The following is a 27127-nucleotide window of genomic DNA, read 5'->3' on the forward strand; positions in this document are numbered from 1 at the left end:
ATATGAAAACATTTACGACTTTAACCGTTTATACAATTCATCGGAAGCTTACTTTGACACGTTGGAATCTAAATCCCTAAATAAACGAAGATAAAAAAAAAATCAAACAGACCAAATAACATAAAATCAATCCCTGAAAATATTGTATGCATATTCATATGTATGTAGGTGTACATATTATAAAAACAAGTATTGAAATTATAGACTTCGTGTGTATATATATGGCTTTATGTTAGTACTTTTTACTAAATATCAATCAATAATAATTATTTTACAACATTTCATATTTAATTTGCAAGAGTTACTTCCACTCTTGCATACTGTAGTAATAACATACATACATATATACATATACATATGTATGTATACTGAAATACTTCATGATATTATATGTATGTAGGTATTTACGTTTAGTTAACATTTATATGGCCAACCGTAATATTTCAATCATTTATGAATTCACCCAAATAAGAATATACACGAGTGGACACAGGAGAGATTTGTCTGCAGAGAAGTCTAAAATTATATTATTAAACACTTTTGTGTTTTATAACATAATATAATTTAATTCAAAAGATTATAAAAAATAACAGACCCATAATGGCAGGTACCACTTCCGGTAAACCTAAGAAAAAGTTCACAACAAAACGGTATAAACTTCAGCAACTGATACAATTCGATAGAAATAACGGTATATTATCTTCAAAACACACACACAAATAAATAAAAAAAACATCAAAACACGACCAGTGATCGATTCTGAGTTCAAATTAGTCAAAATCTGAACATTTCGCATGATCACAAAACTTCATAATTTGTTACTACATATGTATGTACATACATACATACGAGGGATTACAATACTAGTTTACCGGTTTACCGGTAAATCGGCAAAATGTCGCCATCGTTAAATTTTAAGATTCACCGCTATTTACTGTAAATTATTTTATCGCGAATTAAGTACATACATACATACATATACAGGCATATTATTGCAAAATATTACAGTAAACTGCGCTGTAAATGGCATATTTTGAAATAGGTTGTCTGGAATTTATTTATTTTCAGTATTAAATGTAGCAACTTCAAATTGATAAATTCACTGATAAAACACAAATGGTAATAAATGCGATCAGACGGTTGTTTAAATTATGACCGAAACTTTAAATAAATTTATATGACTGCCTAAAATTAAATTTATTTATTATTACAAATTAATTTTAATGAATTTATATGACTTTATTCACATAAGATCTATTTAAATTATTTACAATTCAATATAAGTTAACGTTTTTAGAAAAAGTAACCACATATTTAAGGTTATCTAATTTATACTTTATCTATGTATATACATATGTACGTAGTAACAATAGATGAAGTTTTGCGATCATGCGAAAATTCGAACTCGAGATTTTGACTGATTCGAACTCAGGATCGATCGCTGATCACATTTTCATGATCAGTAGTTTTCATGATAAATGCTTGTGTGTTTCTGTGTATTTTGGGAATTTTTTGAACACCGCTCTTACTATCGAACAGAAACTTAGTACCCGTAGTATTCATATCAATATGACTTCAGGTATAAACACAGATTACCTAAACACAATCTGCTTTAGATCGTCGACTTTAGAGAGTCTTTAATTAATATTATGTATTAGATGTATTATGAGCATTTATAAGAATTGTAAATAGGTTTTTAAGCTCTTTTTCCTATTATGCTGTAGATTAACATTAGAATAATATAATACTATGATTACTAACCAAATTAAATTAAATTGTAAAATTGAAAATGATCAGTAGATCAGTAGCTATTAAAATAGATATAAGATGTATTGTGAACGTAATTTCGTGATAATAAAAATCATTTAAAAATCAAAAAATATCGACATGACGTTAGTTTTTTTCAAAATTTTTAAATTGACCGGAAATGGTACCTAAAAATATAGACGCGGACCAAAAGCACAAAGGCTACTTGAAAAGTACAGATGCTCAAAACGAAAAAAATAAAACCCCAACCTAAAACAGAATAAATGCGCAATAAAACGTCGCGTAGGGGTTAAAACGAGCGGCAGACTGCTCCCGCAATGTCGATTTATAACCTTTTTAATGGGCAGTCCGTCTTATTCACGAACCGGGTTTTAATTCAACCGAGCCTTATTATTAATAATAACTCACATTCTGATCGCTCGATCGCGTACCGCTCGTCGATTGGAATGCGACTTCTTGCCACCGATTCGACTCTTCGACTCTTTGGGGATACCTACGACTAAAAGGATTTGATATAATTACGCATTTTAATTTATTAGCCCGGCCCGGCCAGGGGCGCTCCACCCGTCGACCTGCGAACTTAACGAAATTAAACAAAACTCCAACACTTACAATACATATGTACATACATATAAACACATCTGAATTATGCACATGCACATTGTACATACATACATGCACGTTGATGATGACGGTGGGAACGGACGTGGGCATAATGCAATCGATTCGAATTCGCCGTATGCATATTTTACGTACGTGTACGAAATGACGATGCCGTTCGAGCTGTGGCGCGATGATGAATGAACGTTGCGAAATTGATACGAAATAAGCAGAAGACGAATAAATAAATGGTGGTACAAAAAAAAAAAAAAACAAACAGAAACAATGACATCCATCGTACGTGGCTAACGAGACGCGGATCGAGCATATTGTTGCCGATTTAGAAATGAATTGCACAACGGTGGTGGCGTTGATTTGGCGTGTCGGTAAATTGTCGATAATTGTGTGCATTTCGAGTGATTAGTTGTCCATTATTTCAGAATTAAGTTGAATTTAAGATCGGTATATTTAGAATTGTAATGACGTTAATTGTCTACCGATTAAAGGGTGATTATTTATTGATGATGTAATGAAGATGGTTTCAAATGAGACCACATGAATGTTTGCGTATACATACGAAATGAAATGCATTAGTTAAACACTTGCCGCACTGTGGTGGATAGCGAGTGACCAAGACTATATTTTATATTATTTCTCCAAATATACTGAATGCAGGGTCTTCATGTTTTCTGTATTCCTCATCAAAACATCTATGATTCTAATTATGCCGTTATGAAATAAAAACGTTGATAACAGAAATAATTATTTTCGCGGGAAGCCCCTTGTACACGTGCCTCATAGATGCAAGAGAGAGGGGGAATCCAATACGCGCCACGCTCAATGGTCAGTGTGAGAATGATATCCGCCTTAGAATGAAGGCTCTGCTTTAGCCGTTATCTTTTATTATTCGACATTTAATAAATCATAAAATGATTTTAAAAGCTAATTACAATAACTAGCAGACTTTGCATTATTTTAACTTTTAACACGCTTTATAATTCAATTTTAGCTTTTTTGGACAAATGACGTCCAGCACAGTAAAGCAAGTTAATTGTGTTATTTAATTCTTTGATTTTTATTTGAATTCTTAGGACATTACATATGAAATGATTTATCTGTCATGACATTTGCATCAGAACTATTTTTGATTTAATCTAAATATTATAATTTATCGAGTCCATTAATTTGTCCAACTCATAGTCAACTAAATGTATTATTAAATAAAAATCATCATATGTATGATTAGCGTTTTGTAATAAGTAATGACGTATAGATTTATTTTATTTTATTTTATTTTTATTTTACATATATACCAGGAAGGCCTTACAGGTAAATCCCAATGCGCCTTCCTGGCCAATTACAAATACAAATGCAGCATTTTTATTATAAGTCGTTGAATTGCGAGACACTGAAAAAACTCGTAAATTAACGAGACATCTATGATTTGTACATAAATTTTTTATTGTACATCAATCAAATTTCAAATAATGGTGACATAGTAGGTAGGAAGGATTTTTAGCCAATTTTTTTTTTCCGGGAACCGTTTCAACAATGAAATCAGAGAAAATTGGCAAACTCTGATAGGAAACGATCAACCTGGAGTCACAAGTCCAGGTCTGACCAACAGCATACTCTGAAAAATTCATTTTCATTCAGGGATTGAACCCGGCACCTTCTTGACGGTAAGCAGAAGCTTAACGTCCGAGCTATGCTGCTGGCTAGATGCACAACTTGGGCATTGAATGCCAGAACACTGCATGAGACTCATTCCACTCAAAGAAGTATGGAACGTTGTATGCTTGGCATAACGAGGAAAGATATAAAACTGATTACGTGGGTACTTCTAGTATGACAAAAGTGATTGATCTAATGGTGAGATAAAATAAATTCAAATGGCAATGGGTGGGTCTTGTAGTAAAAAAAAACGGACGGTAAATGGACGATAGAAGTGCTGGAATAGTAACCGAGAGAATGTAAAAAAGTGTAAGGAAGGCTACAGGGGAGATGGGTAGATGAAATCAGAAAAATATGTATGATGAGATGGATGAGAGTTGCCAAAAATAGAAACATTCGTCTCTGAAGCGTCTCTGCACGCCAAAATGTTACACAAAATCCAATGCGCTCAAAGAATTATGATAAAGCGAGATAGGAAACGAAATATGTATGTGAGAAATTGATACATACATATAGTGAATGAGTGTTGAAATTGAAGTGGTAATAGGCGGGTCGAGAACAGGTAAAGAACAGGCAAAATTTAGACAAAAAAGTACTCAAATGGTAACCGAAGCCAAAAATAATGTACGGGATGAGATGGATGAGAGTTGCTCAAAACAGAGACGAATGGAAGCGCGTTGGAGAGGCCTTCGTCCAGCAGTGGGTGACGAATGGCCGTGAATGATAATGATGCGACGGAAAGAAAAGGATCGACGATAATATCAAATGCAAAAAACATTGAAAGTCTTATACATATGTATATATATAATAATATTCAATAGGTGAACTCATTGACATTAAACAATTTACATACAAAATCTTTCATAATCTCAACCACTAATTCCACACATCTGTAGCTGCAACAAACAACTAAGTATTTAACAACAATTTAAGTACACTAACTAACGGCAATAAAATTGGCATGCAAGCGAATATTTATTACCTCACAAGAGGAAGAAGGTACGAGAATGCGAATACATACATACATTCGTACAACAGGCTACTGATGTACCACAAACCGGGAAAATATCAATCACAGTTTTGACACATCATACAGACATACATTCAAAGACACAACTATACAATAAAATATGTACTTCATACTAAACACATTAATTACATCTAACAAAAACCCTACGAACAAATCCAAACACACACATACACTCTCACCAAAATCCGACCTCTCAAAACACTCACCGTATCGTATGACTGCGTAATCCTTTACCGCACGCCGAAAAATAAATTAAAAACAATTTACCGAATTATAAAATTACCAAAAGGTGTACGGTATGGTGATAATTGTGAAGCTGGCGATCTCGTGTGTCCCGTTGGCGACCCCGTCGTCCACTCAGCGTTCGTTAGGTATTATTCAAAGGTCTTATAATTAGGGACATAAATATTAATGCGGCTCTCCATAATTACATCTCACTCTTTCCTTCTCACTAATTTATGTTCGTGTAATTTAGATTTTTATAAATGGCGGCGGCGGTAATTTGTTACGTTGGCCTTTTTACCGCACACCCATCACCTTCATCAAATATGAAAGAATTCCTGTAATGATAATTATACGGCAGCGATATAAAACGCCGACACTCGCACACACACACACATATTATATATATATATATATATTAACCCCAAACAAAAAATAAAAATAAAACACACACACACACACACACACGCGTGCTGACGATACCCGTAAATAAAGGGTGGATTCAACCCCGTCGATCGGGAGCGATTGTACGTTAGATCGCGCAAGCTATGTACGTATGTGCACTCGTATTTTACACATTTCGTCTGATTGGGATCTAATTTTGCAAAGTTTTAACTGAAATAATATACAATTCCGAATAATTATGTATTATACATATCAGTATATATCGAGTTATCGAATTGAAACCACAAAAAGTTAAGGTAGAGATGTGTCTACAAAGAAATTGGCAGACTCTACCAATTTGTCCGTCAACTTGTTTACCAACAAATGAGACTATTGCTTACAACACAATACGTACAATCAGTCGGGTGATCTTAGTTGTGTTCTTCACTGTTTTCAAACAACTCAATAACGGACCAAAACAATAGTGGGTTTTTAAAATTATTTATATATTTCCATAATGCCATTACGGGTTGCCCCCGAGTGACATCTATAGTATTTAGCTTGTGCATATATTAATTTATAGGTTGTAAATTTTAAATCATATTCAAATAGTAGGGTTTTTGCCACTATTTTATGGGGAACAGTTTCAATAATGAAATCAGATAAATTGGCAAACTCTGCTTGATCGACCTGGAGTGACAAATACCCAAGTCTGACCAGCACTACTGCAGAAATACTTGCAATTAAAGCTATTCAATCGAGATCAAACCAGTGCTCGGCCTGGGGAACCTCTCAATGGTTAGCATTAACGCAACCACCGAGCTATACTGCTGACTGTCAATATGATCTCAAAATTATATTTGACAAAAGAATATTTTCTTCGACGAAATATTTTCAGAAGAATCACCAAATACAGAAGAATGAATTTCTACGTGGATTACTTTTATACATGTACATATTTAATGTGAAAATTCTTTAGCAACTTATATGAGTATGGTTCCTGTGGGAGTGAAATACAAACATTTATATATGTATACATATTTAGGATCAGAATGCAAGGGATTTCAAATAATGCACGCAGATTATATCAAACGTCGTTTATTATGCGTCTTTACATACATAGGGACTATTAAAGGACACGTCTCACACACTCTGCCCATACACATTATGCACGCTCGCTAAGCACTCACTCTGCGCATTCAAAAATCTTTCCTACACACATTCATTACAAATTCAAATGGAAACTAAAAAATATATAACATCTATAAATAAATGGTTAATTTTGCACTGCTTCATACATACTTTTAACGTTGCAAATGATGCCTTTGAAATGAGCCTACATAAATACTTATATGGCTACAAATCATAAATATAATATTTCCCTAATGATGGTCACGTCAGTCCGTTAGTCATATCCGTCCGTAAGTTATCCCCGTTAGTCGTCCTGACTATTTGAATAAGAGAAACAAGAAAATTCAAAGTCTCTCAGATAAATGTAATGAGTGCAATACAATATTTAAAAAAAATTAACGCTCGATATAAAGTCTCACGTTCGATATACATATATGTAGCCACAGTACATATATTGAAAAATGCATATTGCATGTCGAAAATGGCATTTAAAACGTAGAACTGCGATTTTTTATGACGTGTTTTGACGCAATAAAAAATTGACGTTATACAATTGATGCGAATAACAAAGCACCGTTCGTGTAAATCCATGGTGATATTTACTTGCAAAATACTAGAGTGGAATCTCAATCAAAAATATAGATCGTAAATGTTTTACAACCGATGTTACGACACCGGTATATGTATATAATATGTGCAATAATAACACTCGAAAGAGCACATCGATAAAAAAAAAACGATAACACAAATATATTTATACACTTATGTACGTTTGTATCTAATATGAATGTTGAATTAATAAAATTAAAATCTTAATCAAGATGACGCTGTGATAATATAAATGTATTTGAGATGAAAAGGTTTTAGATAATTATTATAATCCAAAAAAAAAACTCAATTATATCTCCAGGGAAAAATTCCATTAAAATTTATATAATAGTCAAATAGGTGCGGCGCAAAAACGGTTGCTTACATAAAAACAGATTTTTTCATAAGTAAAACTAATTATAAGTTAAATTCATTACTCAGTCATTTTATTGTCCACACAGTGACGATTAATTATCATCACATTTTGGGGCTAGCATTTCTCGTTTGTTTTCTATTTAAAATTTATTCCAAAAATAACCAACACCGCGTCGTAACTCAACGCCATTTCTATATCAATAATACCGAGAAATGGCATTGCAATAAACAATTCGTTTTAATTTTTAGCGGAAAATATTAAACAAACTTAAGAGTATTAAATTAAATGCTACTAAGAAATAATAATGAACATCGTTATTATAAAACACGAATAGGACTAGGAGCGCATTATACTATTAGCATCCATTTTAAATTACAAATATGTTCACATTAAAATAAAACGGAATGTTTTATTTTAATTTTGCTTCAATTACGATAAATACTAATTTATATTCTTTCATTTATTTATTTTAATACGCAAAATGAATCAAAGCGTATGAAGTTATTTAAAATTTAAAATTGCCCGTATCTGTGCCGCACTGCATACACCGCACGAAAATTTTTCATAATAATTTAATTTAATTTTTTTCTAAAGAATAAATTTGCACATTTTGAAGAATATACAAATCGTGTACAATTTACAAAGCACACGAATGCGTCTCGACAATGCGATGTGATTAATTTCGGCAAATATTACAATTTGTCGAGCGTTCAAGAGTGAGAAGTGTGAATTATCACTTCATACGTTACAAACGGGTAGACAGGAAGTGTGAGGACGGCTGGAGTGAGAACAAGAGGGAGAGACAGAAAGAGAGAGTAAAGGACGGGATTTCCCGGGATTTTCCCGCACGTTATCTAGGATTAAGAGAAGGGGTCGACTCACCTGACGTGTTGGCGAACAGGAGGTCTCTGTGAAGGGCTGCCGTCTTGAACTGCGTGTAGAACAGCTTGCCGGCTATTTTTAACCAGCTATTTCAGCACTTGTTGCCAATTTGATAATGCAGATATATTCTCAAATTGATCTCGAACACTTTTTTAAATGTCAAATGCGAGATATACTAACTTTGCACATAGTTTTTTGCTGATTTTCCCAACGACTATCTTCGACTCTCGACACCGCACTGAAAAAATTCAAAGCATTAATTACACATTCGATACATAAAAAATCAGAATAATGTATCAATTCATACTTCATATATACATACATATGTATATAGATAAAATGGAAACATCGAATACAACACGTGAATATTTAAATATAGAAATATACCCATTAATGAGGATGCATCATAGCAGAAGCACACTTTTGAAAACATGTCGTCTTTAAAATGGTACAAATCCGAGATGATCTCTCTAATAGCAATATTATTAATATTGTTGAACAGAACAAAAATAATGCTGTTAAATAATGATAATTAGTTGGCCTAGTCAATAATAATTATTCGACAGTATTGCGTAGTAAAAGCTATGATAAAAGTGTAATGAACGAAACTATTAAAGATTCCAATGATGTTTATAAATCAAATGTATATATAATATGTATATAAAATGGTGATAAACGAATCTTCATAAAACGGAAACTGTAAAAAATCTTAATTTAATTCTACATTTAAATTAATTCCCCGGTATTTTTAAACATATTTCTAGATAAATATTTCTTCTTATCACATACTCAAATAAAATGGATTATATCTGCGTGGTGATGAATAGGCAAGGGTCTGATAATATCATCTGAAAAATATATAATATTACAGCTGACGCTTTTATAGTTAAATCCGCCTCTGGATTTAGGCATTCAAGGTTGGTATTTGAGCTAAATCAGATTTAACTCAGTGAATTGAGGCATTCTATTCATCCGATACGCCGTTGTGATTTCGAAGTGAGCGAATGTACGATAGTCGATGGGATTCCCTATATTAAATTGTCAGTGAAAATGCATTCCCCTCCCCTGCCATTTCAACCGCTGATGCTCTCCCTTAAAATATTCCAAATTCATCTGTCTGTTGATCGATTGCGATTTATTCGTCACGAAATGAAAATGGTCCATCTTAAAAGTCAATGCAATATTTCACATTGTAATAAGACTGAATGGGAGATTAATTTTCTATTAATTGTAGATTTTAATTAATGCAAGAGAAGACAATGGCATTGATGAATTTTCCCGTCGAAAATAAAAATTTAATAGCGTACAAGTTCATCGACATCGTGATTATATTAAAGTCTGTAGTTACTTTTATAACTGAAGCTTTGTTAATTATTTATATCGCGCACTAAAAATTTAGAAATCGACAGGTTTACGATCGACATCTTTCTATTTTAAATTTACAATGTATCGTCTGTACATGCGGGCTCTGCTCCATGTATTATATTATTGCTGTTTGTATTCCGAAAATACCTATATAAGAAAATGTTTCATATTTTATATATAGAAGCAATTAAAGAAGTTTCATAGTTACGGTTGCTGTGAAAAAATGTATTTGTATAATAATTTTTTTTAAAAACGAATTTTCATAACAAAAGAACATTAATAGAAACAACGTTTATAATTAACAGTACGAATAACCAAAAAAATGCTTGTGCTAAAATTATTACTTATCAAAAAATAAGAACGAAATTCGTGGTGAAAATAGCAGTGAAGGAAGCCCGGAAAACTTTTTCCAATTTTCTTCTATTTTTACACCGTTCGGGAATTTTCCAGGCGCGAGAATATAAAAAGAGAGTTTCGCCCGAATTCAATAAAAACAAAAAAAAATCTTTGTAATACCTGAAATCGTTGACTTCAGACGAGAAAATCTGTACAATCCGATACCAAAATTTTCACCATGTACCATTTTAAAATGTTGTCATTATATGTAGATGCAAATTTCAACAGTAGACCACAGAAAATATGAATACGAAATTTAAACAAAAGCAAATCACATTTTCATTATAATTATTTGATTCAAATTTTTAAATAAAGCATTTATAATATTATATTATACACGTATGGGAAATGATGAAAATTCCAATTATATAATACATTATTGATGTTATAGAACATTCGATTGGTTATTATTGTTCATAAAATATGTTGACAATATATCTTAGGTCTATTCTAATAGCCGCTGATCTAGTGATCATTTTCTATTCTCCTTTTTTTTGGTTAGTATTCTTAGTATTATCTTATTTTAATGGCACAATAGGAATAAAACTCAAAATCCTATTTTTAATCGATAATTTTATTTTAAATAAATTTATTTTCAATATATTTTTATAACTATTAAACGAGCAATTTTTTTAGTTGCACAATTTTTTTTGTTGTTGTTAATTTTGTCTTGAAAACCGGCCTAACCAATTTGATAAAAATTACCCTCACTACACTTATCAGCCATAAAAATAGTACATCGAAAAAGGTCTTGACTGCGACAAAACTCATTTAAATTATAAAATTCAACCCCTCTAAAGCTGTTAGCGCTGATTTAATTAAAACTTAAAAACGAATGATTTTATCAGTAATACGAATCGAACAAAAAAGCGACTAACAAATCAGCAATTTTAGATTGAATATCTGTATGTATGTATGTATGTTGTCTAAAATAGTTTAATAAATTTTATCCAATTCGGCTCGTACTATATAAATAATATTTTTTATTCTTACAAAATGTACATCCAATTTTCAATGGTACTAAATTTTGAAATATCTGAAAAGAAGATTGCTAGGTTCAAAACAAACCGAATTTATATAACATTTTTGTAATCTCCCGGTCCCCTTTGACGTCTTCAAAGTCTTTGCGATATTAAATTTGAAACCTAACCATTTTTTTAAATGACGCAAAGCTTAAATTATCTCAAAAATAGTTAAGTAAAAGCATTAAAAAATAAATATAGAAACGCCTCATACAATAAACACCATCGATATTCTTATAATAATCCCTTTTGCGGGGGAACGATCTTCGCAAAGTCGCATCCGGGAGATCAACCGAGTGAGACGAAACAGTGGCGTCACGCGACGACAAATAAAACATTAATTGGTTCAAACACACATATCTTTCACAATCTTGCCATCATTCAGTCTTATTTATTATATTATATTATATAATACATTTGAACGAGCTGTTTGCATTACGTATGTACATATTTGCCGCGATCCGATCGGTTCGTCCAGCGGCGTCCGCGGGCTCAAGTGACACCGAGATAATTAGCGCGAATGTCAAGTACTAATTAAAATTAGCAGTCATTAACGACTAATGTTCGCGACGAACGGCAACAACTGTGTCGCCCCCGTTCAGCACTCGACATTATTATTACACTGACTCATCGAGAATAATGTGTGACTTCAGTACTTCAGAATTCATGTATTGTTTCATTTATAATTATCCTTATCAACTGCTATAGAGGTACTTACTCATTAACGTGCTCATTTTACACTTTTTCAATGCCGTAAGCAGGTATGTTTGTATGTATGTTTAATTCATTCGCGATAAATAGTACTTAATAACAGCTTTTTTTTTGTATTTACATACATAAGTAGTTCAAAGTAATTTCTAAGCAATGCATATTTTATAATCGAATGAGACAAAAAAATATATATATACATATATATTTGTTATTAAAATACACGTAATATAAGCGTAATTGTTCTCAATTGTTTTGTCCCCAGGCAAACTTTTTTTTTCATTTTTACTTCGCACATGATTTCAAAAGGTCGTATGTGCAAAAATATATTATATTACATAAATAGTACAACAAGGAACAACATTTAGCATACATTTAAGTCAATTATATATATATATATATATATATATATATATATATATATATATATATATATATATATATATTTTTTTTTTTATTCGATTGCGATGTTTAAAAAATTGTTCAAATAATAAAACTTTTTTTTCATTTGAAATTAATTGAACGAAATTAATTATAATTTTATGCGGAATTGTTTATTTCATATACTATTTATATTTTTCAATAATGATTCATTGAAAAAAATATGCATTAAAAGTTTTTTACGCAATGTATTACATCACGACCCCTATTCAAAAAAGCCAATAAATTATAAAATATTTTCAAAACATCTAAGCATGGTATAAAAATGAAAATTAAATTATTGTCAGTATTTTTTTAGTTTTTTTATTCAACTCGCGACTCTACTTCGTGTCGACACCCATATATTGGGAACCCGTGTTTATACAAAGTTTCACCTGACAAATTCAATATACATATCTGTATATATGTATGTACGTATACAAAAATTATGAAAAGTTTGTATGCATATGTAATTATATATTGAAAAAAATTAAAATAAATATATATGTATGTATGAATAAATTAAAATAGAAAATACTTTTCGTTTAATATTTTTATAATGAAAATTGAAAATACTAGATCGTCGACTTTAAAGAATTTCAACATTTATAAAATTTTTATTAAATTAGGTTTTTTTTTCATATTATGCTGCGTATTAGACTAACATTAAAATAAGATTATATAGGTATAATACTATTAATACTAAAACAAACATTTTTGAAAAAAATACTCACTGATCAATGAATCAGTCAATATTAGAATAGACCGATGATGATTGTCGAAAAAATTTACTAATAAAAATCAAAATTAGTAATCAAAAAAATAATACGATAAGAATTAGTATACGAAAACATCAATCCATCTTAAAATCACATACATAGACACAATAAAAATAATAAACAAACACAATAAAACGATCCCCCACAACGGAAGCTCCCCACACTCGGCGCGGTTCAACTTTCAAAACTCAAACGTTTCGGTATGCGGTCGAATCATTCATTCACAAAAACAACGAGGGGAGAATTCTAGGGGTGACCCTTTAACCGCGCACCTACATTCACACACACACAATGACTCGCTAGAGCACAAAAATTTGTTCAATTAATATAAATTGTACCCCAAAGTGAAAAACACCACCAACATACATACATACATGTACTCGTTGACAGAAATTAATTTTTACACTAACACACGACACGCCACTGGACTACAGTGACTGGACAATACAATCGTAATCATTGATTTGTTTTATTTACACATATATATATAGTATATTATTTGTATCGGGAATCGTTTGGGAACCTCGGGAGCGTAATTGAGGATACGTTACGTCACACGCACGCGTACGCAAAATCCTTACGCACACAACACGTGGCGCGAAAATTCAACTCGTACACGTGTGTGCCAATAAAATCGGACAGATGTTTTATACCGAATACCGCGGAATGGAGATCGCGTGCCATTCGATCTATGTATGTATGTATATAAATATTATAAACATAATAATAATACGGCGAATAAGAACGTGCCGTAATTGATTGAAATTAATTCGAACGATATACATAATGGCACCGACGTTTTTTAATTAGCTCGTAAAATTAACTTTAATCGAGGCTAATTGCATCGTACGTACGTACATACGTACGTTGCGAATATATATATATATATACATATACAGTATGTATGTACATATATGTATATAGAATAAATAAATTTGTTATTATTATTATTAATTAACATTATTATATTTTTGTTTATAAATTGAAAGTTTTGTACTTACATGTGTGTTGTGAGTTTTTCCGCGTTGAGTTGTTTGGCACGTTTTGATTTTTGTCACTTTTTGAAAGTTTTCTTCGGTGTTATCCGGAAGCGATTTTCCGGTTTGTTTTTCCGCGCGACACTGGCGCGTTTCGCCGCTGTCGGTCGGGCCGTTTGACAGTTGTTTTGACAATGTTTTGACAGTTTGGCGTGTTGGCGCGTGTTATCGTGTGTTGGTTCGAGAGACAAGAGGTGACGCGACGACGCGCAACGCACGCGACTACCGCGGCCAGACTGCGGCCGCCCCGAGCAGCGCTTGGCGACACCCGTCGGTCAGGTGTTGTCAACCATTGGTCCAATTCGTAGTGTTCCGTCTCGACTGTACATATATGTATGTATGTGTTGGGCTTTCGTTTGACGGTTGTATCTTTTCGGATTGGAATTTGTGCACCTGCAAAGTTTGTGAATTGTGCAAAATTTTGCCGAATTCATTAATTCGACACTTGGTTTGCCGAATGCAAATGTAATTGTTTTTATTTATTTATTATTAAATATCAAATTGCTAATGCATTATTTCACAATCAACAATTTTACACTAAAACTGACGGCTATAATATAACATAGTCAGCAAAATTAACAAAACGATAATTAATAATATATATATATATATATATATATATATATATATATATATATATATATATATATATATATATATATATATATATATATATATATATATATATATATATATATATATATATATATATATATATATTTTAATTCCAAACATACATATATAGCATTTGATCAAACTTACATATATAATTACATCATCCTCCACAGCGGTATCCATTGACACCGCTCAAGAAAGCACCAATGTTACTAGCACATCTAATGCTCTAAGGAAGGGCATCGTATAATAGAGTATACGTGACGAGACAGAATGTTAAACGACAGAAAACGCAAATATCGGAAGGCAAAGATCGAAAATCGAAAGATGTTAAGTCGAAAGATCAAAAAAAAATGGTGCATGGTAAACGGTACATACTCACTTAATTTGCGCGAGCAGGATACAATAAGAACAAGAGGAACAGGTTTTCCTCCCATATTAATGTGCGCGCGCAGAATACGGGAGGAAAAGCATGTTCCTCTTGTTCCTGTTGTATCCTGCTCGCGCAAATTAAGTGAGTATGTACCGTTTACCATGCACCATTTTTTTTTTTTTTTGATCTTTCGACTTAAAATCTTTCGATTTTCAATCTTTGCCTTCCGATATTTGCGTTTTCTGTCGTTTAACATTCTGTCTCATCACGGAGACCGCGTATAATATACTAGCTGAACCCGGCATGCGTTTCAATGCCACAATAACGAATGCAATTCCCGTCCCCGTTCCCATTTATCGGAAAAACGCAGGCAGCGAACACATTTGAAATTATTGCGATGCAATGACACTCATTCCCGTTTCCGTTCCCGTTTTTGGGTGATTTTTTTTCACAGTAATCTTTCCGGACATGCATACAACAAATCCTGAAAGTTCCATCGTAATCGGTTCATTGGTTTAGGAGCCTATACGAGACACAGAATTAACAAAACTTTAATTAATAACCTTAAAATAATATAATATAATTCCAAACATATGTAGCATTTTATCAAACTTACATATATAATTACGTCATCTTCCACAGAGGTATTATTTACACCCATCAAGAAAGCACCAATGTTACTAGCACTTCTAATGCTCTCAGGAAGGGCATTGTATATTTGAACACCTCTGTGGAAAACACCTCCTGCAGTTTTTGCGTTCTTAACTCTACCTATAATTAATTTATTCCTATTTCTAGTTTTATAATTATGTATATCTCTATTCCTTACTATATGATTATTAAAATATTTGGGTAATAGATTCTTATCTAACTTAAATACAAATTTTAGAGTGCTTAGTTTAAGACTATTTCTAATATCCAACCATTTCAATTCATCTAACATACATACTTTTAACATTCTTACGTTTCCTAACCACGTTTTTTAATTAAAAAATTCTATGAGTTTGCTGAAAGATAAGTGCACAAATTTTCATAGTGATTGTGGTATGTTTTAATATGTTTATACACATGTATATACATAAAATAATAATGTCTAATGGTGCGTACTCACCGGGCCAATGAAGGCAAGCGAAGGGTATTTGTCGATGGCTATACCACACGTTCGGTTAGCAAAACGCTCGTTGGGACCTGTGGTGTACAAAATATATAAATAAAAATTAAATAACGAGCGTTTTATTAACCGAACGTGTGGTGTAGCCATCGACAAATACCCTTCGCTTGCCTTCGTTGGCCCGGTGAGTACGCACTATAACACGTTGAAGTATGTGATATGCATGCCCTGCTGTATACATTTTTTAACTATTTTCAACGCTACCATATTGAGCAGTTCGTAGTTTACATCTCTTCTGAGATGAATTAGAAGACGGTGGTGGCAACAATAGACTTCGAATCAAATCAAGTGTACAAATGTATGCACCCAAGCCACTAATCAGTTTTTTTTTTACTTTATCTATGTACGTAATAACAATAGACGAAGTTTTTTGATCAAGCGAAAATTCGAACTCGAGATTTGGCCTGATTTTAACTCGGATTCGATCACTGGTCACGTTTTCATGATCTAGTTTTATATTTGAAACTGATTTTTTATCAAAGTTTGAAAGTTTTGTGTTCGGAATTGAAATTAAAGTCGTGGAATCGTGTTTTTTTAGCTGTAGTATATATATGTATATGTAAATAGTATTCATATCTGAGACATCTTTGACTTTTTTACATGATTAGGTGAAATTGAAAAGAGGATTGACGTTTGACAAATCTGTTACACCTTGTAGAGTGCACAGCACTTTGTAGAGTACTCCAAATATATTAAAAAAATAGCTCATTGAGAAAAATATATTTGTCTTGTCTTGACTTTTATATTTATTTTTAGGAAATTTGCTCTCGATTATATGAGTTTCTTGATACAAAAATCGGTTTGGTTGTGTACCTGCAGTACCTCATGTTTAGGACGAAAACACAGAGATGAACGGCATGGCTCACAATCTAGGAGTCAAGAAAGGGCGTTCTCAGTTCGTACGATCTTATTATTTCGACAAGTTTCTCCTACATTTCTTCAAATATGGGACTAGAAGTTACAAAATATCACCGAAAACACTCCAGGGGGTGATTTTTGGGACTGTGTGCCATGATGCTATGCACTATGTGCTAGGGATGCTGCATTTTTTAAATTAATTTAAAAAATCACATGCCACGTGCCTCTCTGTGTGATTTTGACATTATAGTCGTATTGTACAACTGTGTTGTTTATTATAAGCGGGAAAAAAATTAATTATCAATTGAAATTTTCCGCATTTCAGATAGAAATATGGAAAATTCTTTTCCATTCTAATAAGAATTTTCAGAAAATTATATTTTTTGTTTTATATTATCATTACAAATTTTCAAATTGACATCTGCAACAGATGCACATGCACCTAGCCGTCAGTTGGGCAACCGAGGTGAAATGTTGGTTACCACTGGCACTGTGCAAGACGAAAGTCGCGAGAGAGACGGCAAGCTTCGGGGCGTATCTCGCGTCCGTTCTCGCCAACAAAAACACTTTGCAAAGTTTTTGTTTGAAATTCATCAAGCGATGATATATATTTCCGCGTGCCGCCTCATTATACGACGCTTACTTTACTTTAGCAATCAATTCGAAAGCCCGCCAACACACCCACACACACATACACCTAGTAATAAAACGCGGAAGATTCGCGGCATGAAGAAGGAATTCGTGCGGGTTTCTATTTTCGCTATGCATTTTCAGTGCAACAACTTTTGATCGTAGTTGTCGCGGACTTATTGTTGGTATTATTGCGCGAACGGGACGACCGTCTTACGATTTTTTTCCACGAAGTTTCACACGCCTATGTACGAGTGGCGTATATCCGTCTCGCTCGCACGCGTGCCGCGAGCGCGGAGTTGGAGCGAGACGGCGCTATCGATGGGCGGGTACGTTGCGCCGCGTTGCAAACGGCCGCTGGGTGGAGAAAAAGTTGCAAAAAGTCGAAAAAATGGACGCGATCAGTCGAAAAAGTGGGAAAAAATGCAGGCGGCGCTCGTTTTTGGGCGGACGCCGCCGCCTATCGATTCGGCGTCCGATAACAAATGTGTGTATTGTAAAAATTTCGGCATTTACCCTGCCTCGGATGTCGGCCAACCCCTTCTACGGGGTGGTCGGGCAACCCTCCCCCTCGCGGTCTTTTGAAAGTTGCCCGCGTAAAAGTTGGAGAAACTTTTCGCTGAGGAATTCTGCTAAGGTTTATGTGTGTGTGTGTGTGTGTGTTTCTTGAAGGTTTAGCTGTTTAGTATAAAGATTTTCGATGCAAATATACATACATGAGATACACATATGTACATAATTATACAACTAGAAATAGGAATAAATTAATTATAGGTAGAGTTAAAAAAAAAGCAAAAACTGCAGGAGGTGTTTTCCACAGAGGTGTTCAAATCTATCTATATCTATATATACGTATATATATATATATATATATATATATATATATATATATATATATATATATATATATATATATATATATATATATGAAAAAAAATCACCCAAAAACGGGAACGGAAACGGGAAAAATGGGAATGAGTGTCATTGCATCACAAAAATTTCAAATGTGTTCGCTGCCTGCGTATTTCCGACAAATGGGAACGGGAACGGGAACGTGAACGGGAATGCGAATTGCATTCGTTATTGCGGCATTGCAACGCATGCAGGGTTCAGCTAGTATATTATACGATGCCCTTCCTGAGAGCATTAGATGTGTTTGGAATTACATTATATTATTTTAGGATTACTAATTATAGTTTTTTTTTTTTAATTTTGTTAACTATGTTATATTATAGTTGTTAGTTTTAGTTTAAAACTAAAAATGTTTCAATAATAAATAAATGTTCGAAAAATCTGCATTTTTTGCGTAGTTTATTTGGATGCGTGGTTGAAAGTATATCAAATAGAAAATTAGACATTGTGTATATAATATGATTTAGGTAAAAATATGTGCCGGTGTAAAGATTAATTTCATGGTTTGTTTGAGTTGTATTTATGTGAAATTTTATAATTTGAAAGTATTCAAAAGAAAGCACTGTTGCTTCGGTTGATTGATTCAATTCGGTTTTGTATTGTTATTGGATTTTTCGGATCTACTTTTGCTTCTAAGTCATCGCCTATTTAACAATTTGTTAAGTTCTGTAATGGCTTTTTAACATGATAATTTATTGAATTATCTATATTATTTAATAGACAAGAAGTTCTAAAGCACGTTCGTTTTTTTTAATATTATTTTCTGTATTCTTATTGGATTCAAATGTGATATATAGGTAATTAAAATATACAAATTCATGTTTTCATTAAAACTTCTAGTAGCTTAGTAATTGTTAAATTTTATTTTGATTTTCTTTTTTCTTTGGAAAACAATCATATGCGTTTGTTCATAATCATGATATGAGTTTGTCAATGTCATAAGTATATGCATATTACGTAATAAAATAGGATCCTTTAAATAGATAGAGAATGTAAAATAAATTAAGATTTTTTTTTGTCATATTGATGACGATTTGTATCAATGGTAAACTCAATGCGCCTTCCTAGCCAATTATTTATTTAAGTTTGGACTATTGTGGCATTACGGAGACCCTAATGCACCACAATGGTCGAAAAAATACAGAGAGATGTATAAAATAAAAATATATATGTACGTAGACAAAAAATACATTTATATATAATCATAAAAAAACAATAGCATTATAATAATAGCAGATAAAGTAAAAACATCAAATGATAAAATACAAAGTACGGAATATCTTGCACCTTACCTTGTTAATAATATAGCCAGCACCAATATACATTATATACTAGTTGTTTTACACGTCTTCCCTCAGTATTTGTAATGTAAACAGTATAAACATGGCGAATCTAATAGTAAATATTAATTTGTTTTTTATTAAATTTATTTGAATCGAAAAAAATATATATCGAATCGAAACCATATCGAATCGTCATCATAGAAACTTTTATTTGTTTTTGATGTTACAAACCAACATTACTATTATTATCATTATTTATTATTATTAGTAATATTTATATATCTATTTATTTATTTTTGTTTACTATTTTTGAAGACTCTGTTTATTATCTAATATTATTTATATGGGAATTGGGGATTGCACTATTCTCCGTATCATCTGTAATAAAAGCTACTATTATTATTACATACTTACATAGTTACAAAGTCCTTTTCGAAATTATACCTATATATTAGATAAAAGAACCAGCCGTAAATATAAAACATCCCTGCGAGAAATAATACGAATTAAGTAGGATTTACTAGGTACGTACAAGATTTGTCATTTTAATATTAAAATCTACATTTCTTTTTGAATGTTTAGTATGTGATTGAAAAAAAGATCAATTTAATAATTTAGACTAAGTATGTATGTATGTATGTATGTACCTACCGAATGTTTTTTTTTTCTATACTTCAACTAAATAGAAATCTTAACAATGAAAATCGTCGCGGTTGCTAAAATACTGCTCATTTATGATACATATGTAGGTTGGGTTGCTTTTGAAAAAAAATGTTTATTTATAAAGAAATGCTTGCACAAATTACAAATTCACGTATCAGTTCACTAATTCTTGTAGGTATTTTAAAATTTCCATACGGGCTTTCCAACTTTTCCGACAGCATCTCCGATAATTTCATATGCTTCCACCTACATCTATGTACATACATATAAGGTATATGTAGATACCTACAGCATGTATATGAACCAAACGAGATTAAAATATTATTAATTTATCGGCGTATATTTCGTCGTCTCTGACGACGGCGACAAAGCGCTGCGGCGACCGCTGGCTCTCAAAGCTCGCCCGGCGCCCCTCAAAGTGTGCAGCCCGCCGACTACTTATGTACGTGCAAATACGTGCTAGATTAGAGGCCCGTAATTAAATTGTGTGTTCCACGGGATAAACTTATCAGGCACTCTGTACTCATCTAATTATCTATGAGTTACGTCCAGCGTAGTTTGGCGGGAAGCGGCCGGGTGGAAGGTAGAGGGGAGGGGTGGGGGGGGGTGTTGATGATGGGAGGCTGGGAGGAATGGACAGGAGGAAGGGCAAGGGTCGTTCTGAGGGGTCTCCATCTTCCCATCCCTCCAACCACCCTTCCAACACTTCCAACACATTCTCACTCTCCCGATAAATCATCATTCTGAGAGTGTGGCTTTTAGCCGGAGGATCGACGTTCTCTGGTGTGTACGTGCGCCAAATTAGTAATCAGATGCTGATTAGATCAAACCGGATATTACGAAATTACATGACGTTCGCTATGCTAAAAATAATAATAATAATAATAATAGTGGTAATCCGGTAGCCGATTTTCGCACGCTCCGCGCTAAACGGTCCGCTCGAGTTAAGTTGCTGTATTTTAGTATATGATTTGTAGAATGCAAATTTGTTGATTTGGATTTTTAAATCCTTTTTATTATTACTAAATTATGTTCACAATACATATTATATCTATTTTAATAGCTACTGATCTACTGATCATTTTCTATTTTACAATTTTAATTTAATTTGGTTAGTAATCATAGTATTGTATTATTCTAATGTTAATCTACAGCATAATAGTACAATTCTTATAAATGCTCATAATACATCTAATACATAATATTAATTAAAGACTCTGTAAAGTCGACGATCTAAAGCAGATTGTGTTTAGGTAATCTGTGTTTATACCTGAAGCGTATAGACTTTTTGTTGTAATCACCGAGACTCTTCACAAGTGTGTTAGTATGGTTATTAGTGATTCTGTCATAGAATCTACTGATTAGTTTGTTAGTAATGTCTGTAACTAACGGAATATTATGTATGGCATGCAGTTTTTTCAAGTTAGTATATATGGGTGTGTTATAAATTATTTTTAGGGATTTATTTTGTATTATTTGAAGCTTGGAAAGGTCAGTATTCGAGGCGGCAAATTTATAATATGAATATTATGTATTATTAACAAATTTATCTTATGAAAACTCAACTTATACATTTGTATGAGTTGAATCTTTCTTCAGTGATATTACGACTAAACTTATACATGAATTTCCAATTAGTCTAATTAATTTTACAATGATGAGTCGAAAAGGTTAGCTATCAACAAATATATAATATTTCGCTTCATCAAGATTCCTATTAATAACCAACGTGACATAACATGTGTAGGCATATTTTATGTAAATAAATACATATTATATATTATATATGAAATTGATTAATAATTTTCCAAATATGATATATCAATTTAGTATCCACATTACTAATTACATTATCTACCGTATTGTGTAATGTTATGTATATACGTATATAAATTTCTCACTGATAAATAAAAAATGAGTTTGCCCATATACTATGTATGAACCGTTATATTTGATAGTGGCGGAAGTTCAATTTTCAGTTCCCCAATCACTACCTGTTTAACTTAATTTACAAAACACTTTTTTTAAATCGATACGTCCAAAATCTCGAAAAAGCATAATAAACGAATTACAGGCCACCATTATTTTAAATATTGTTAAACCCAAAACACAAGGATTTGTGCCACTTTAAATTATAATACATGAATTAAAATTAAAATCATTTTATTTCTGTTTTCTCGGATCGGAGTTCTAGAGTCTTAATTAGGTTTTTACAAGAAAATCAATCATCTTTTGTTCCGTTAAATTGATATCATTTGTATTATCAATTCTCTCCGTCACATATGGTTTTCTCTACCGGATTTGTCCCTTTTCTCAGATCTTTTAATAAGATCCATTTTTAAAAGTGAAATTCCTTAATTGTCATTAGTTACATAACATAGTTAAATGTACCAGTATAATACTTAACAAATTAAATTAAAGATTATTTTAATATGAATACAAATTAATATGTAAGTAACTTTAGACTTTCGATTGATTTTGATTATGTCTCATGTTTGGAAATCTTATGGTTAAACGGACTCGATGATATTTATGTAGATAAAATTAAGCGATACAAATGATTGAATTCACGGTCATTTCACCTTATTCGTTTTACCATGCGACCAATTCACCGTGCGGTGAAATTTTCACCATTATTTTGTCTCAAAGGGCGAACAGTAAAACTTCCTCATGGTGAAAAGGTCACACGGTGAAACGACATAATTACTTTCGGTTACTAATTTCGAATGATCTCTGATCTGTCTTACTGCTACACACATTTCTCAAATCACTCAAATTCGTTCAAAAATTAAATTTGTTTTAATATAAAAATTCATTAATTGAATACTAAATTTATATGTATCATCAAAATTAAACTAGTATTGTGTACAGGGATTAAATTTTGATTTGTTTTTCTGCTTGAAATTACTAACCTTACCAAGTGTATAAATATTACTTATTAAAAATGTTTTGATTAATTTTGAAAATCTCCATCATTTCGTATATAATATAATACGTCGTACCTACATATTATGTACATATACGCTCGTGGGTAGGTATAATCTTCAGTCTGGAAAATCTTGTACTATACGTGTGCACTAATTAGATACCGCACAAATTTATTATTCATAATTATACGGTTATAAGTTAAAGTTGTTTGGTGGCAAGTCCAAAACACCCGGCACCCTGCAAAGGGGAGGATGAAAACCCCGAGCCATCCACCTACTTAAATTTCGCATTAGTGCTCGCAACTATCGCAAATGAGCAGGAGGACGGGTTCGCAGGGGGGCGAGCGATGGTGTGAGGGGAGGGTGATCTGGACCGGCCTGATACAGTTCAACCCCTTCACTACCCTCCGTGTGATTTTTGAATGTGTAAATGTTCGGTGTCGTATGACTGCAGGGGCTGGTTGAGGACACACGCAATAAGTGGCTCCGGTATAGTTTGTAATTGATTTTAAGGCGATGTTCACAGTACGTTTTTGTAGACTATTAACTATTTTAATGGTTGCCGTGTTGTATGTACGTTAATGCCTCCAAAGTTTATCTAGTTAACTTAGTCTCGTTTCAAAATGAACGCGCTCGGTCTCCTTTCTGCCTTTTAGTTTTAAGGCGAAAGTTTTCCGCGTGTGGGGAATTCCAACCGTACGGTAAATACGAGTTGTGATGGAAAAAAAAATTATACCGGTAATAAAATCATCAAATGGATCGTCTCCTCACTACCTATCTTTATTAGCCTGAGACATTTCGATACGATTCTTTCATTCAACTTTTAGTACAGTTTACTACGTGCATATGAAGGATCTGCTATGTTGTGACAAATGAGCAACTTTGAATGAGCAAACATTACATTTTAGGTTTGTGAAGTTGTAACTCAAGGAAGCTTAGGGATATGTATTTGTAACTTTATATACTTATATACTTATACTGTATATGCTTATAGTTCCATTTCATTCGACGATAAAACTGTAGAAGTAATGTAATTATTTATATAATTACTGACTAATAATAGGCAAATCCGGTAGTAAAGAAAAGGAAATAAAGAGAAGTATGAAATTATGAACGCAGTTTTTCTAATGCCACTTTACAAATGCTACTTTACCCGCTAAACACATTGGAAGATCATGATCAAGATCTGTTTTGCAGGTACCCCGACTTAAGCGCAACAGACAAAAGCATCCCGACATAACCACCCCGACATTACCGCGCGGCGACAAAACCGCGAGAGACATAACCGCGCAGCGCAAAAAAAACCGTACCAGCAAAAAGCGCTCGGTGACAAAACTGCGCCAGAATATGTATATGAAAAAATTTAAATATCAATTTCGAATTGGTTGTTGACTTCGATTTCAAAGTTTCAATTGACATTTTAATTTTTTGCTGGGGCGGTTTTTTCACCGCGCGATTATGTCTCTCGCGGTTTTGTACAGAACAGTTCTGACTAGACACTGTTTTGCCATTGATGACGTATGGGTGTAAAACTGAGACATTGGATACCAAAATTGTACACAAACTCCAATGTACTCAAATATGCTAGATATTACGACGATAGAGGGGAAATGGAATACGTGAGTGAGAGGTATGACAATGGTAGTAGATGTTTTGTAGATATTGAAGAGATTAAAATTGCATTGGATGGGTGACATTGGTAGAAGAATGAATGAAAGGTGGAAATAATGGTAACCGAGAAAAATTTAGAGGGTGTAAAAGGGCCGCAAAGAAGATAGGTGGATGAAATTAGAAAAAATGTGGGGTAGGATGGATGAGAGTTGCGCAAAAAAGAAACGAATGGAAGCGTGCTGAAAAAGCCTTGATGATGAATGATGATGATACTTGTAGTTTAGGAAATAGTCCTAATGTTGACTTTTGATTATGATAATTACATATATACATAGTTATGATTGTTTAAATATGAATTGAAATACATTAAAGTATTCATACTTGACAATCTTATTGATTTTCCGTTATATTTTTTACAAACAAAAATCACCACACTTAAAAATGTACACTTTGATGCCGCAGGCTTATCATGGGTCAGTTATTAAATTTCCAGAATCTGTATATCGTAAAACTTGTAATATATCTTCAATTGAGAACTAAACCATCTCATTGTGGCCAGTAATGCAAAGAAAACACTTTTGTGATGCAATCAGGTTTGCAAAGGCTTTAACCATTTTACTTTAAACATTAACATTTATGTAATTGCTTTGCCATAAAAATCTTCAAACATAAGGGCATGTCAAAATGCGTCGACAATTTTCTGCTTCAAAATTCAAGCTTTATGTACATATTATTACAATCAAATGCCCCTTTTTTGTCATATTTAAAAAATGGACTGTTGTATATATCAGCTCATATTTTTTTTAAATAAACTAAGATTTGTATCTGAAGAGTCGTCGTGCGCAAATCGAGACGCGGTGCAAGTATTGCCGATACACGGGGCATTAATGAGTTTAGGTGGCGTACTGAGGTGCTAGAGGTGGATGTGGGGCTTTGGGGGTTGTCGGGGGGGTTAGAACGAGAACTGGGTAGGGGAGGATAGAAGGTGAGCAGTTAGAAGTTTAGGTTGTAAATGAGGAGCGTAGTGCGGCTGCGGGTGGGGTATAACACCACCCCTTAGCGGGTGAGAATGAGCCGAGGAGGATGGTATCTACCTATGGGGGTCCGGTTTTACGGTGACCAGACAATAGCGATGCGAGACAAGTACGGACTGGCAATAATTAATGCCGCATCATCTTGAGGCATCAAAATCCCGGGAACGTTCCGGAATTACGGTGTGTATGTGTGTGTGTGTGTGTGGGGGAAGGGGTGGATGTTGGTTTTGCATTTGGTTGTTATTAGTGGAGAATTCTTTGTGACCCCATTAGCAGTTTGATCGATCAGTGTTTTCATGCATTTAAGAATACGTATTTGATATAGGTGTTGTTGGTAAGTGTGGAGATTATTTTAGTATTGATTTCTGAAGGAAATTAGTTCGACTTACTCACCCGACGAGTGAGTGAAGTTTTGTTGATTAAAATACTTTGTATGTACATACATATATCATGTATTTTATATGGAAATATTATAATATAAATCCATGGCCACAACAGACATGTCTGTGATTTTTGTTTGTTTTGGATAGAGTGGGTATTAGGACACTTCCTTACACTTATACAACTAAAAATTTGGCTAGCGGACTTAAAAAAAATTCGGATGTGACCAACCCATGACTTTATCTATGTATTTGAGGAATATAAGAAGGTCACAAAACAAAAATCGAT

At 33.0% G+C, this 27127-nt stretch overlaps 1 protein-coding gene across 1 annotated transcript in view; it reads right to left on the bottom strand.

The window, feature by feature from the left end:
* Nucleotides 1-14621, bottom strand: part of pdm3 (POU-domain protein pdm3) — a 179017-nt gene extending 164396 nt beyond the window's left edge. The window contains exons 1-2 of the mRNA XM_077439660.1: nucleotides 14346-14621; nucleotides 8655-8892 (exon numbers count right to left, since the gene is read on the bottom strand). The gene's annotated coding sequence lies outside the window, so the exon portion shown is untranslated. The remainder of the gene's footprint in view (nucleotides 1-8654; nucleotides 8893-14345) is intronic.
* Nucleotides 14622-27127: the final 12506 nt, after the last annotated feature.

This window comes from Arctopsyche grandis, chromosome 10 (assembly GCF_051622035.1).
Source record: "Arctopsyche grandis isolate Sample6627 chromosome 10, ASM5162203v2, whole genome shotgun sequence".
NCBI classification, from domain to species: Eukaryota; Metazoa; Arthropoda; class Insecta; order Trichoptera; family Hydropsychidae; genus Arctopsyche; species Arctopsyche grandis.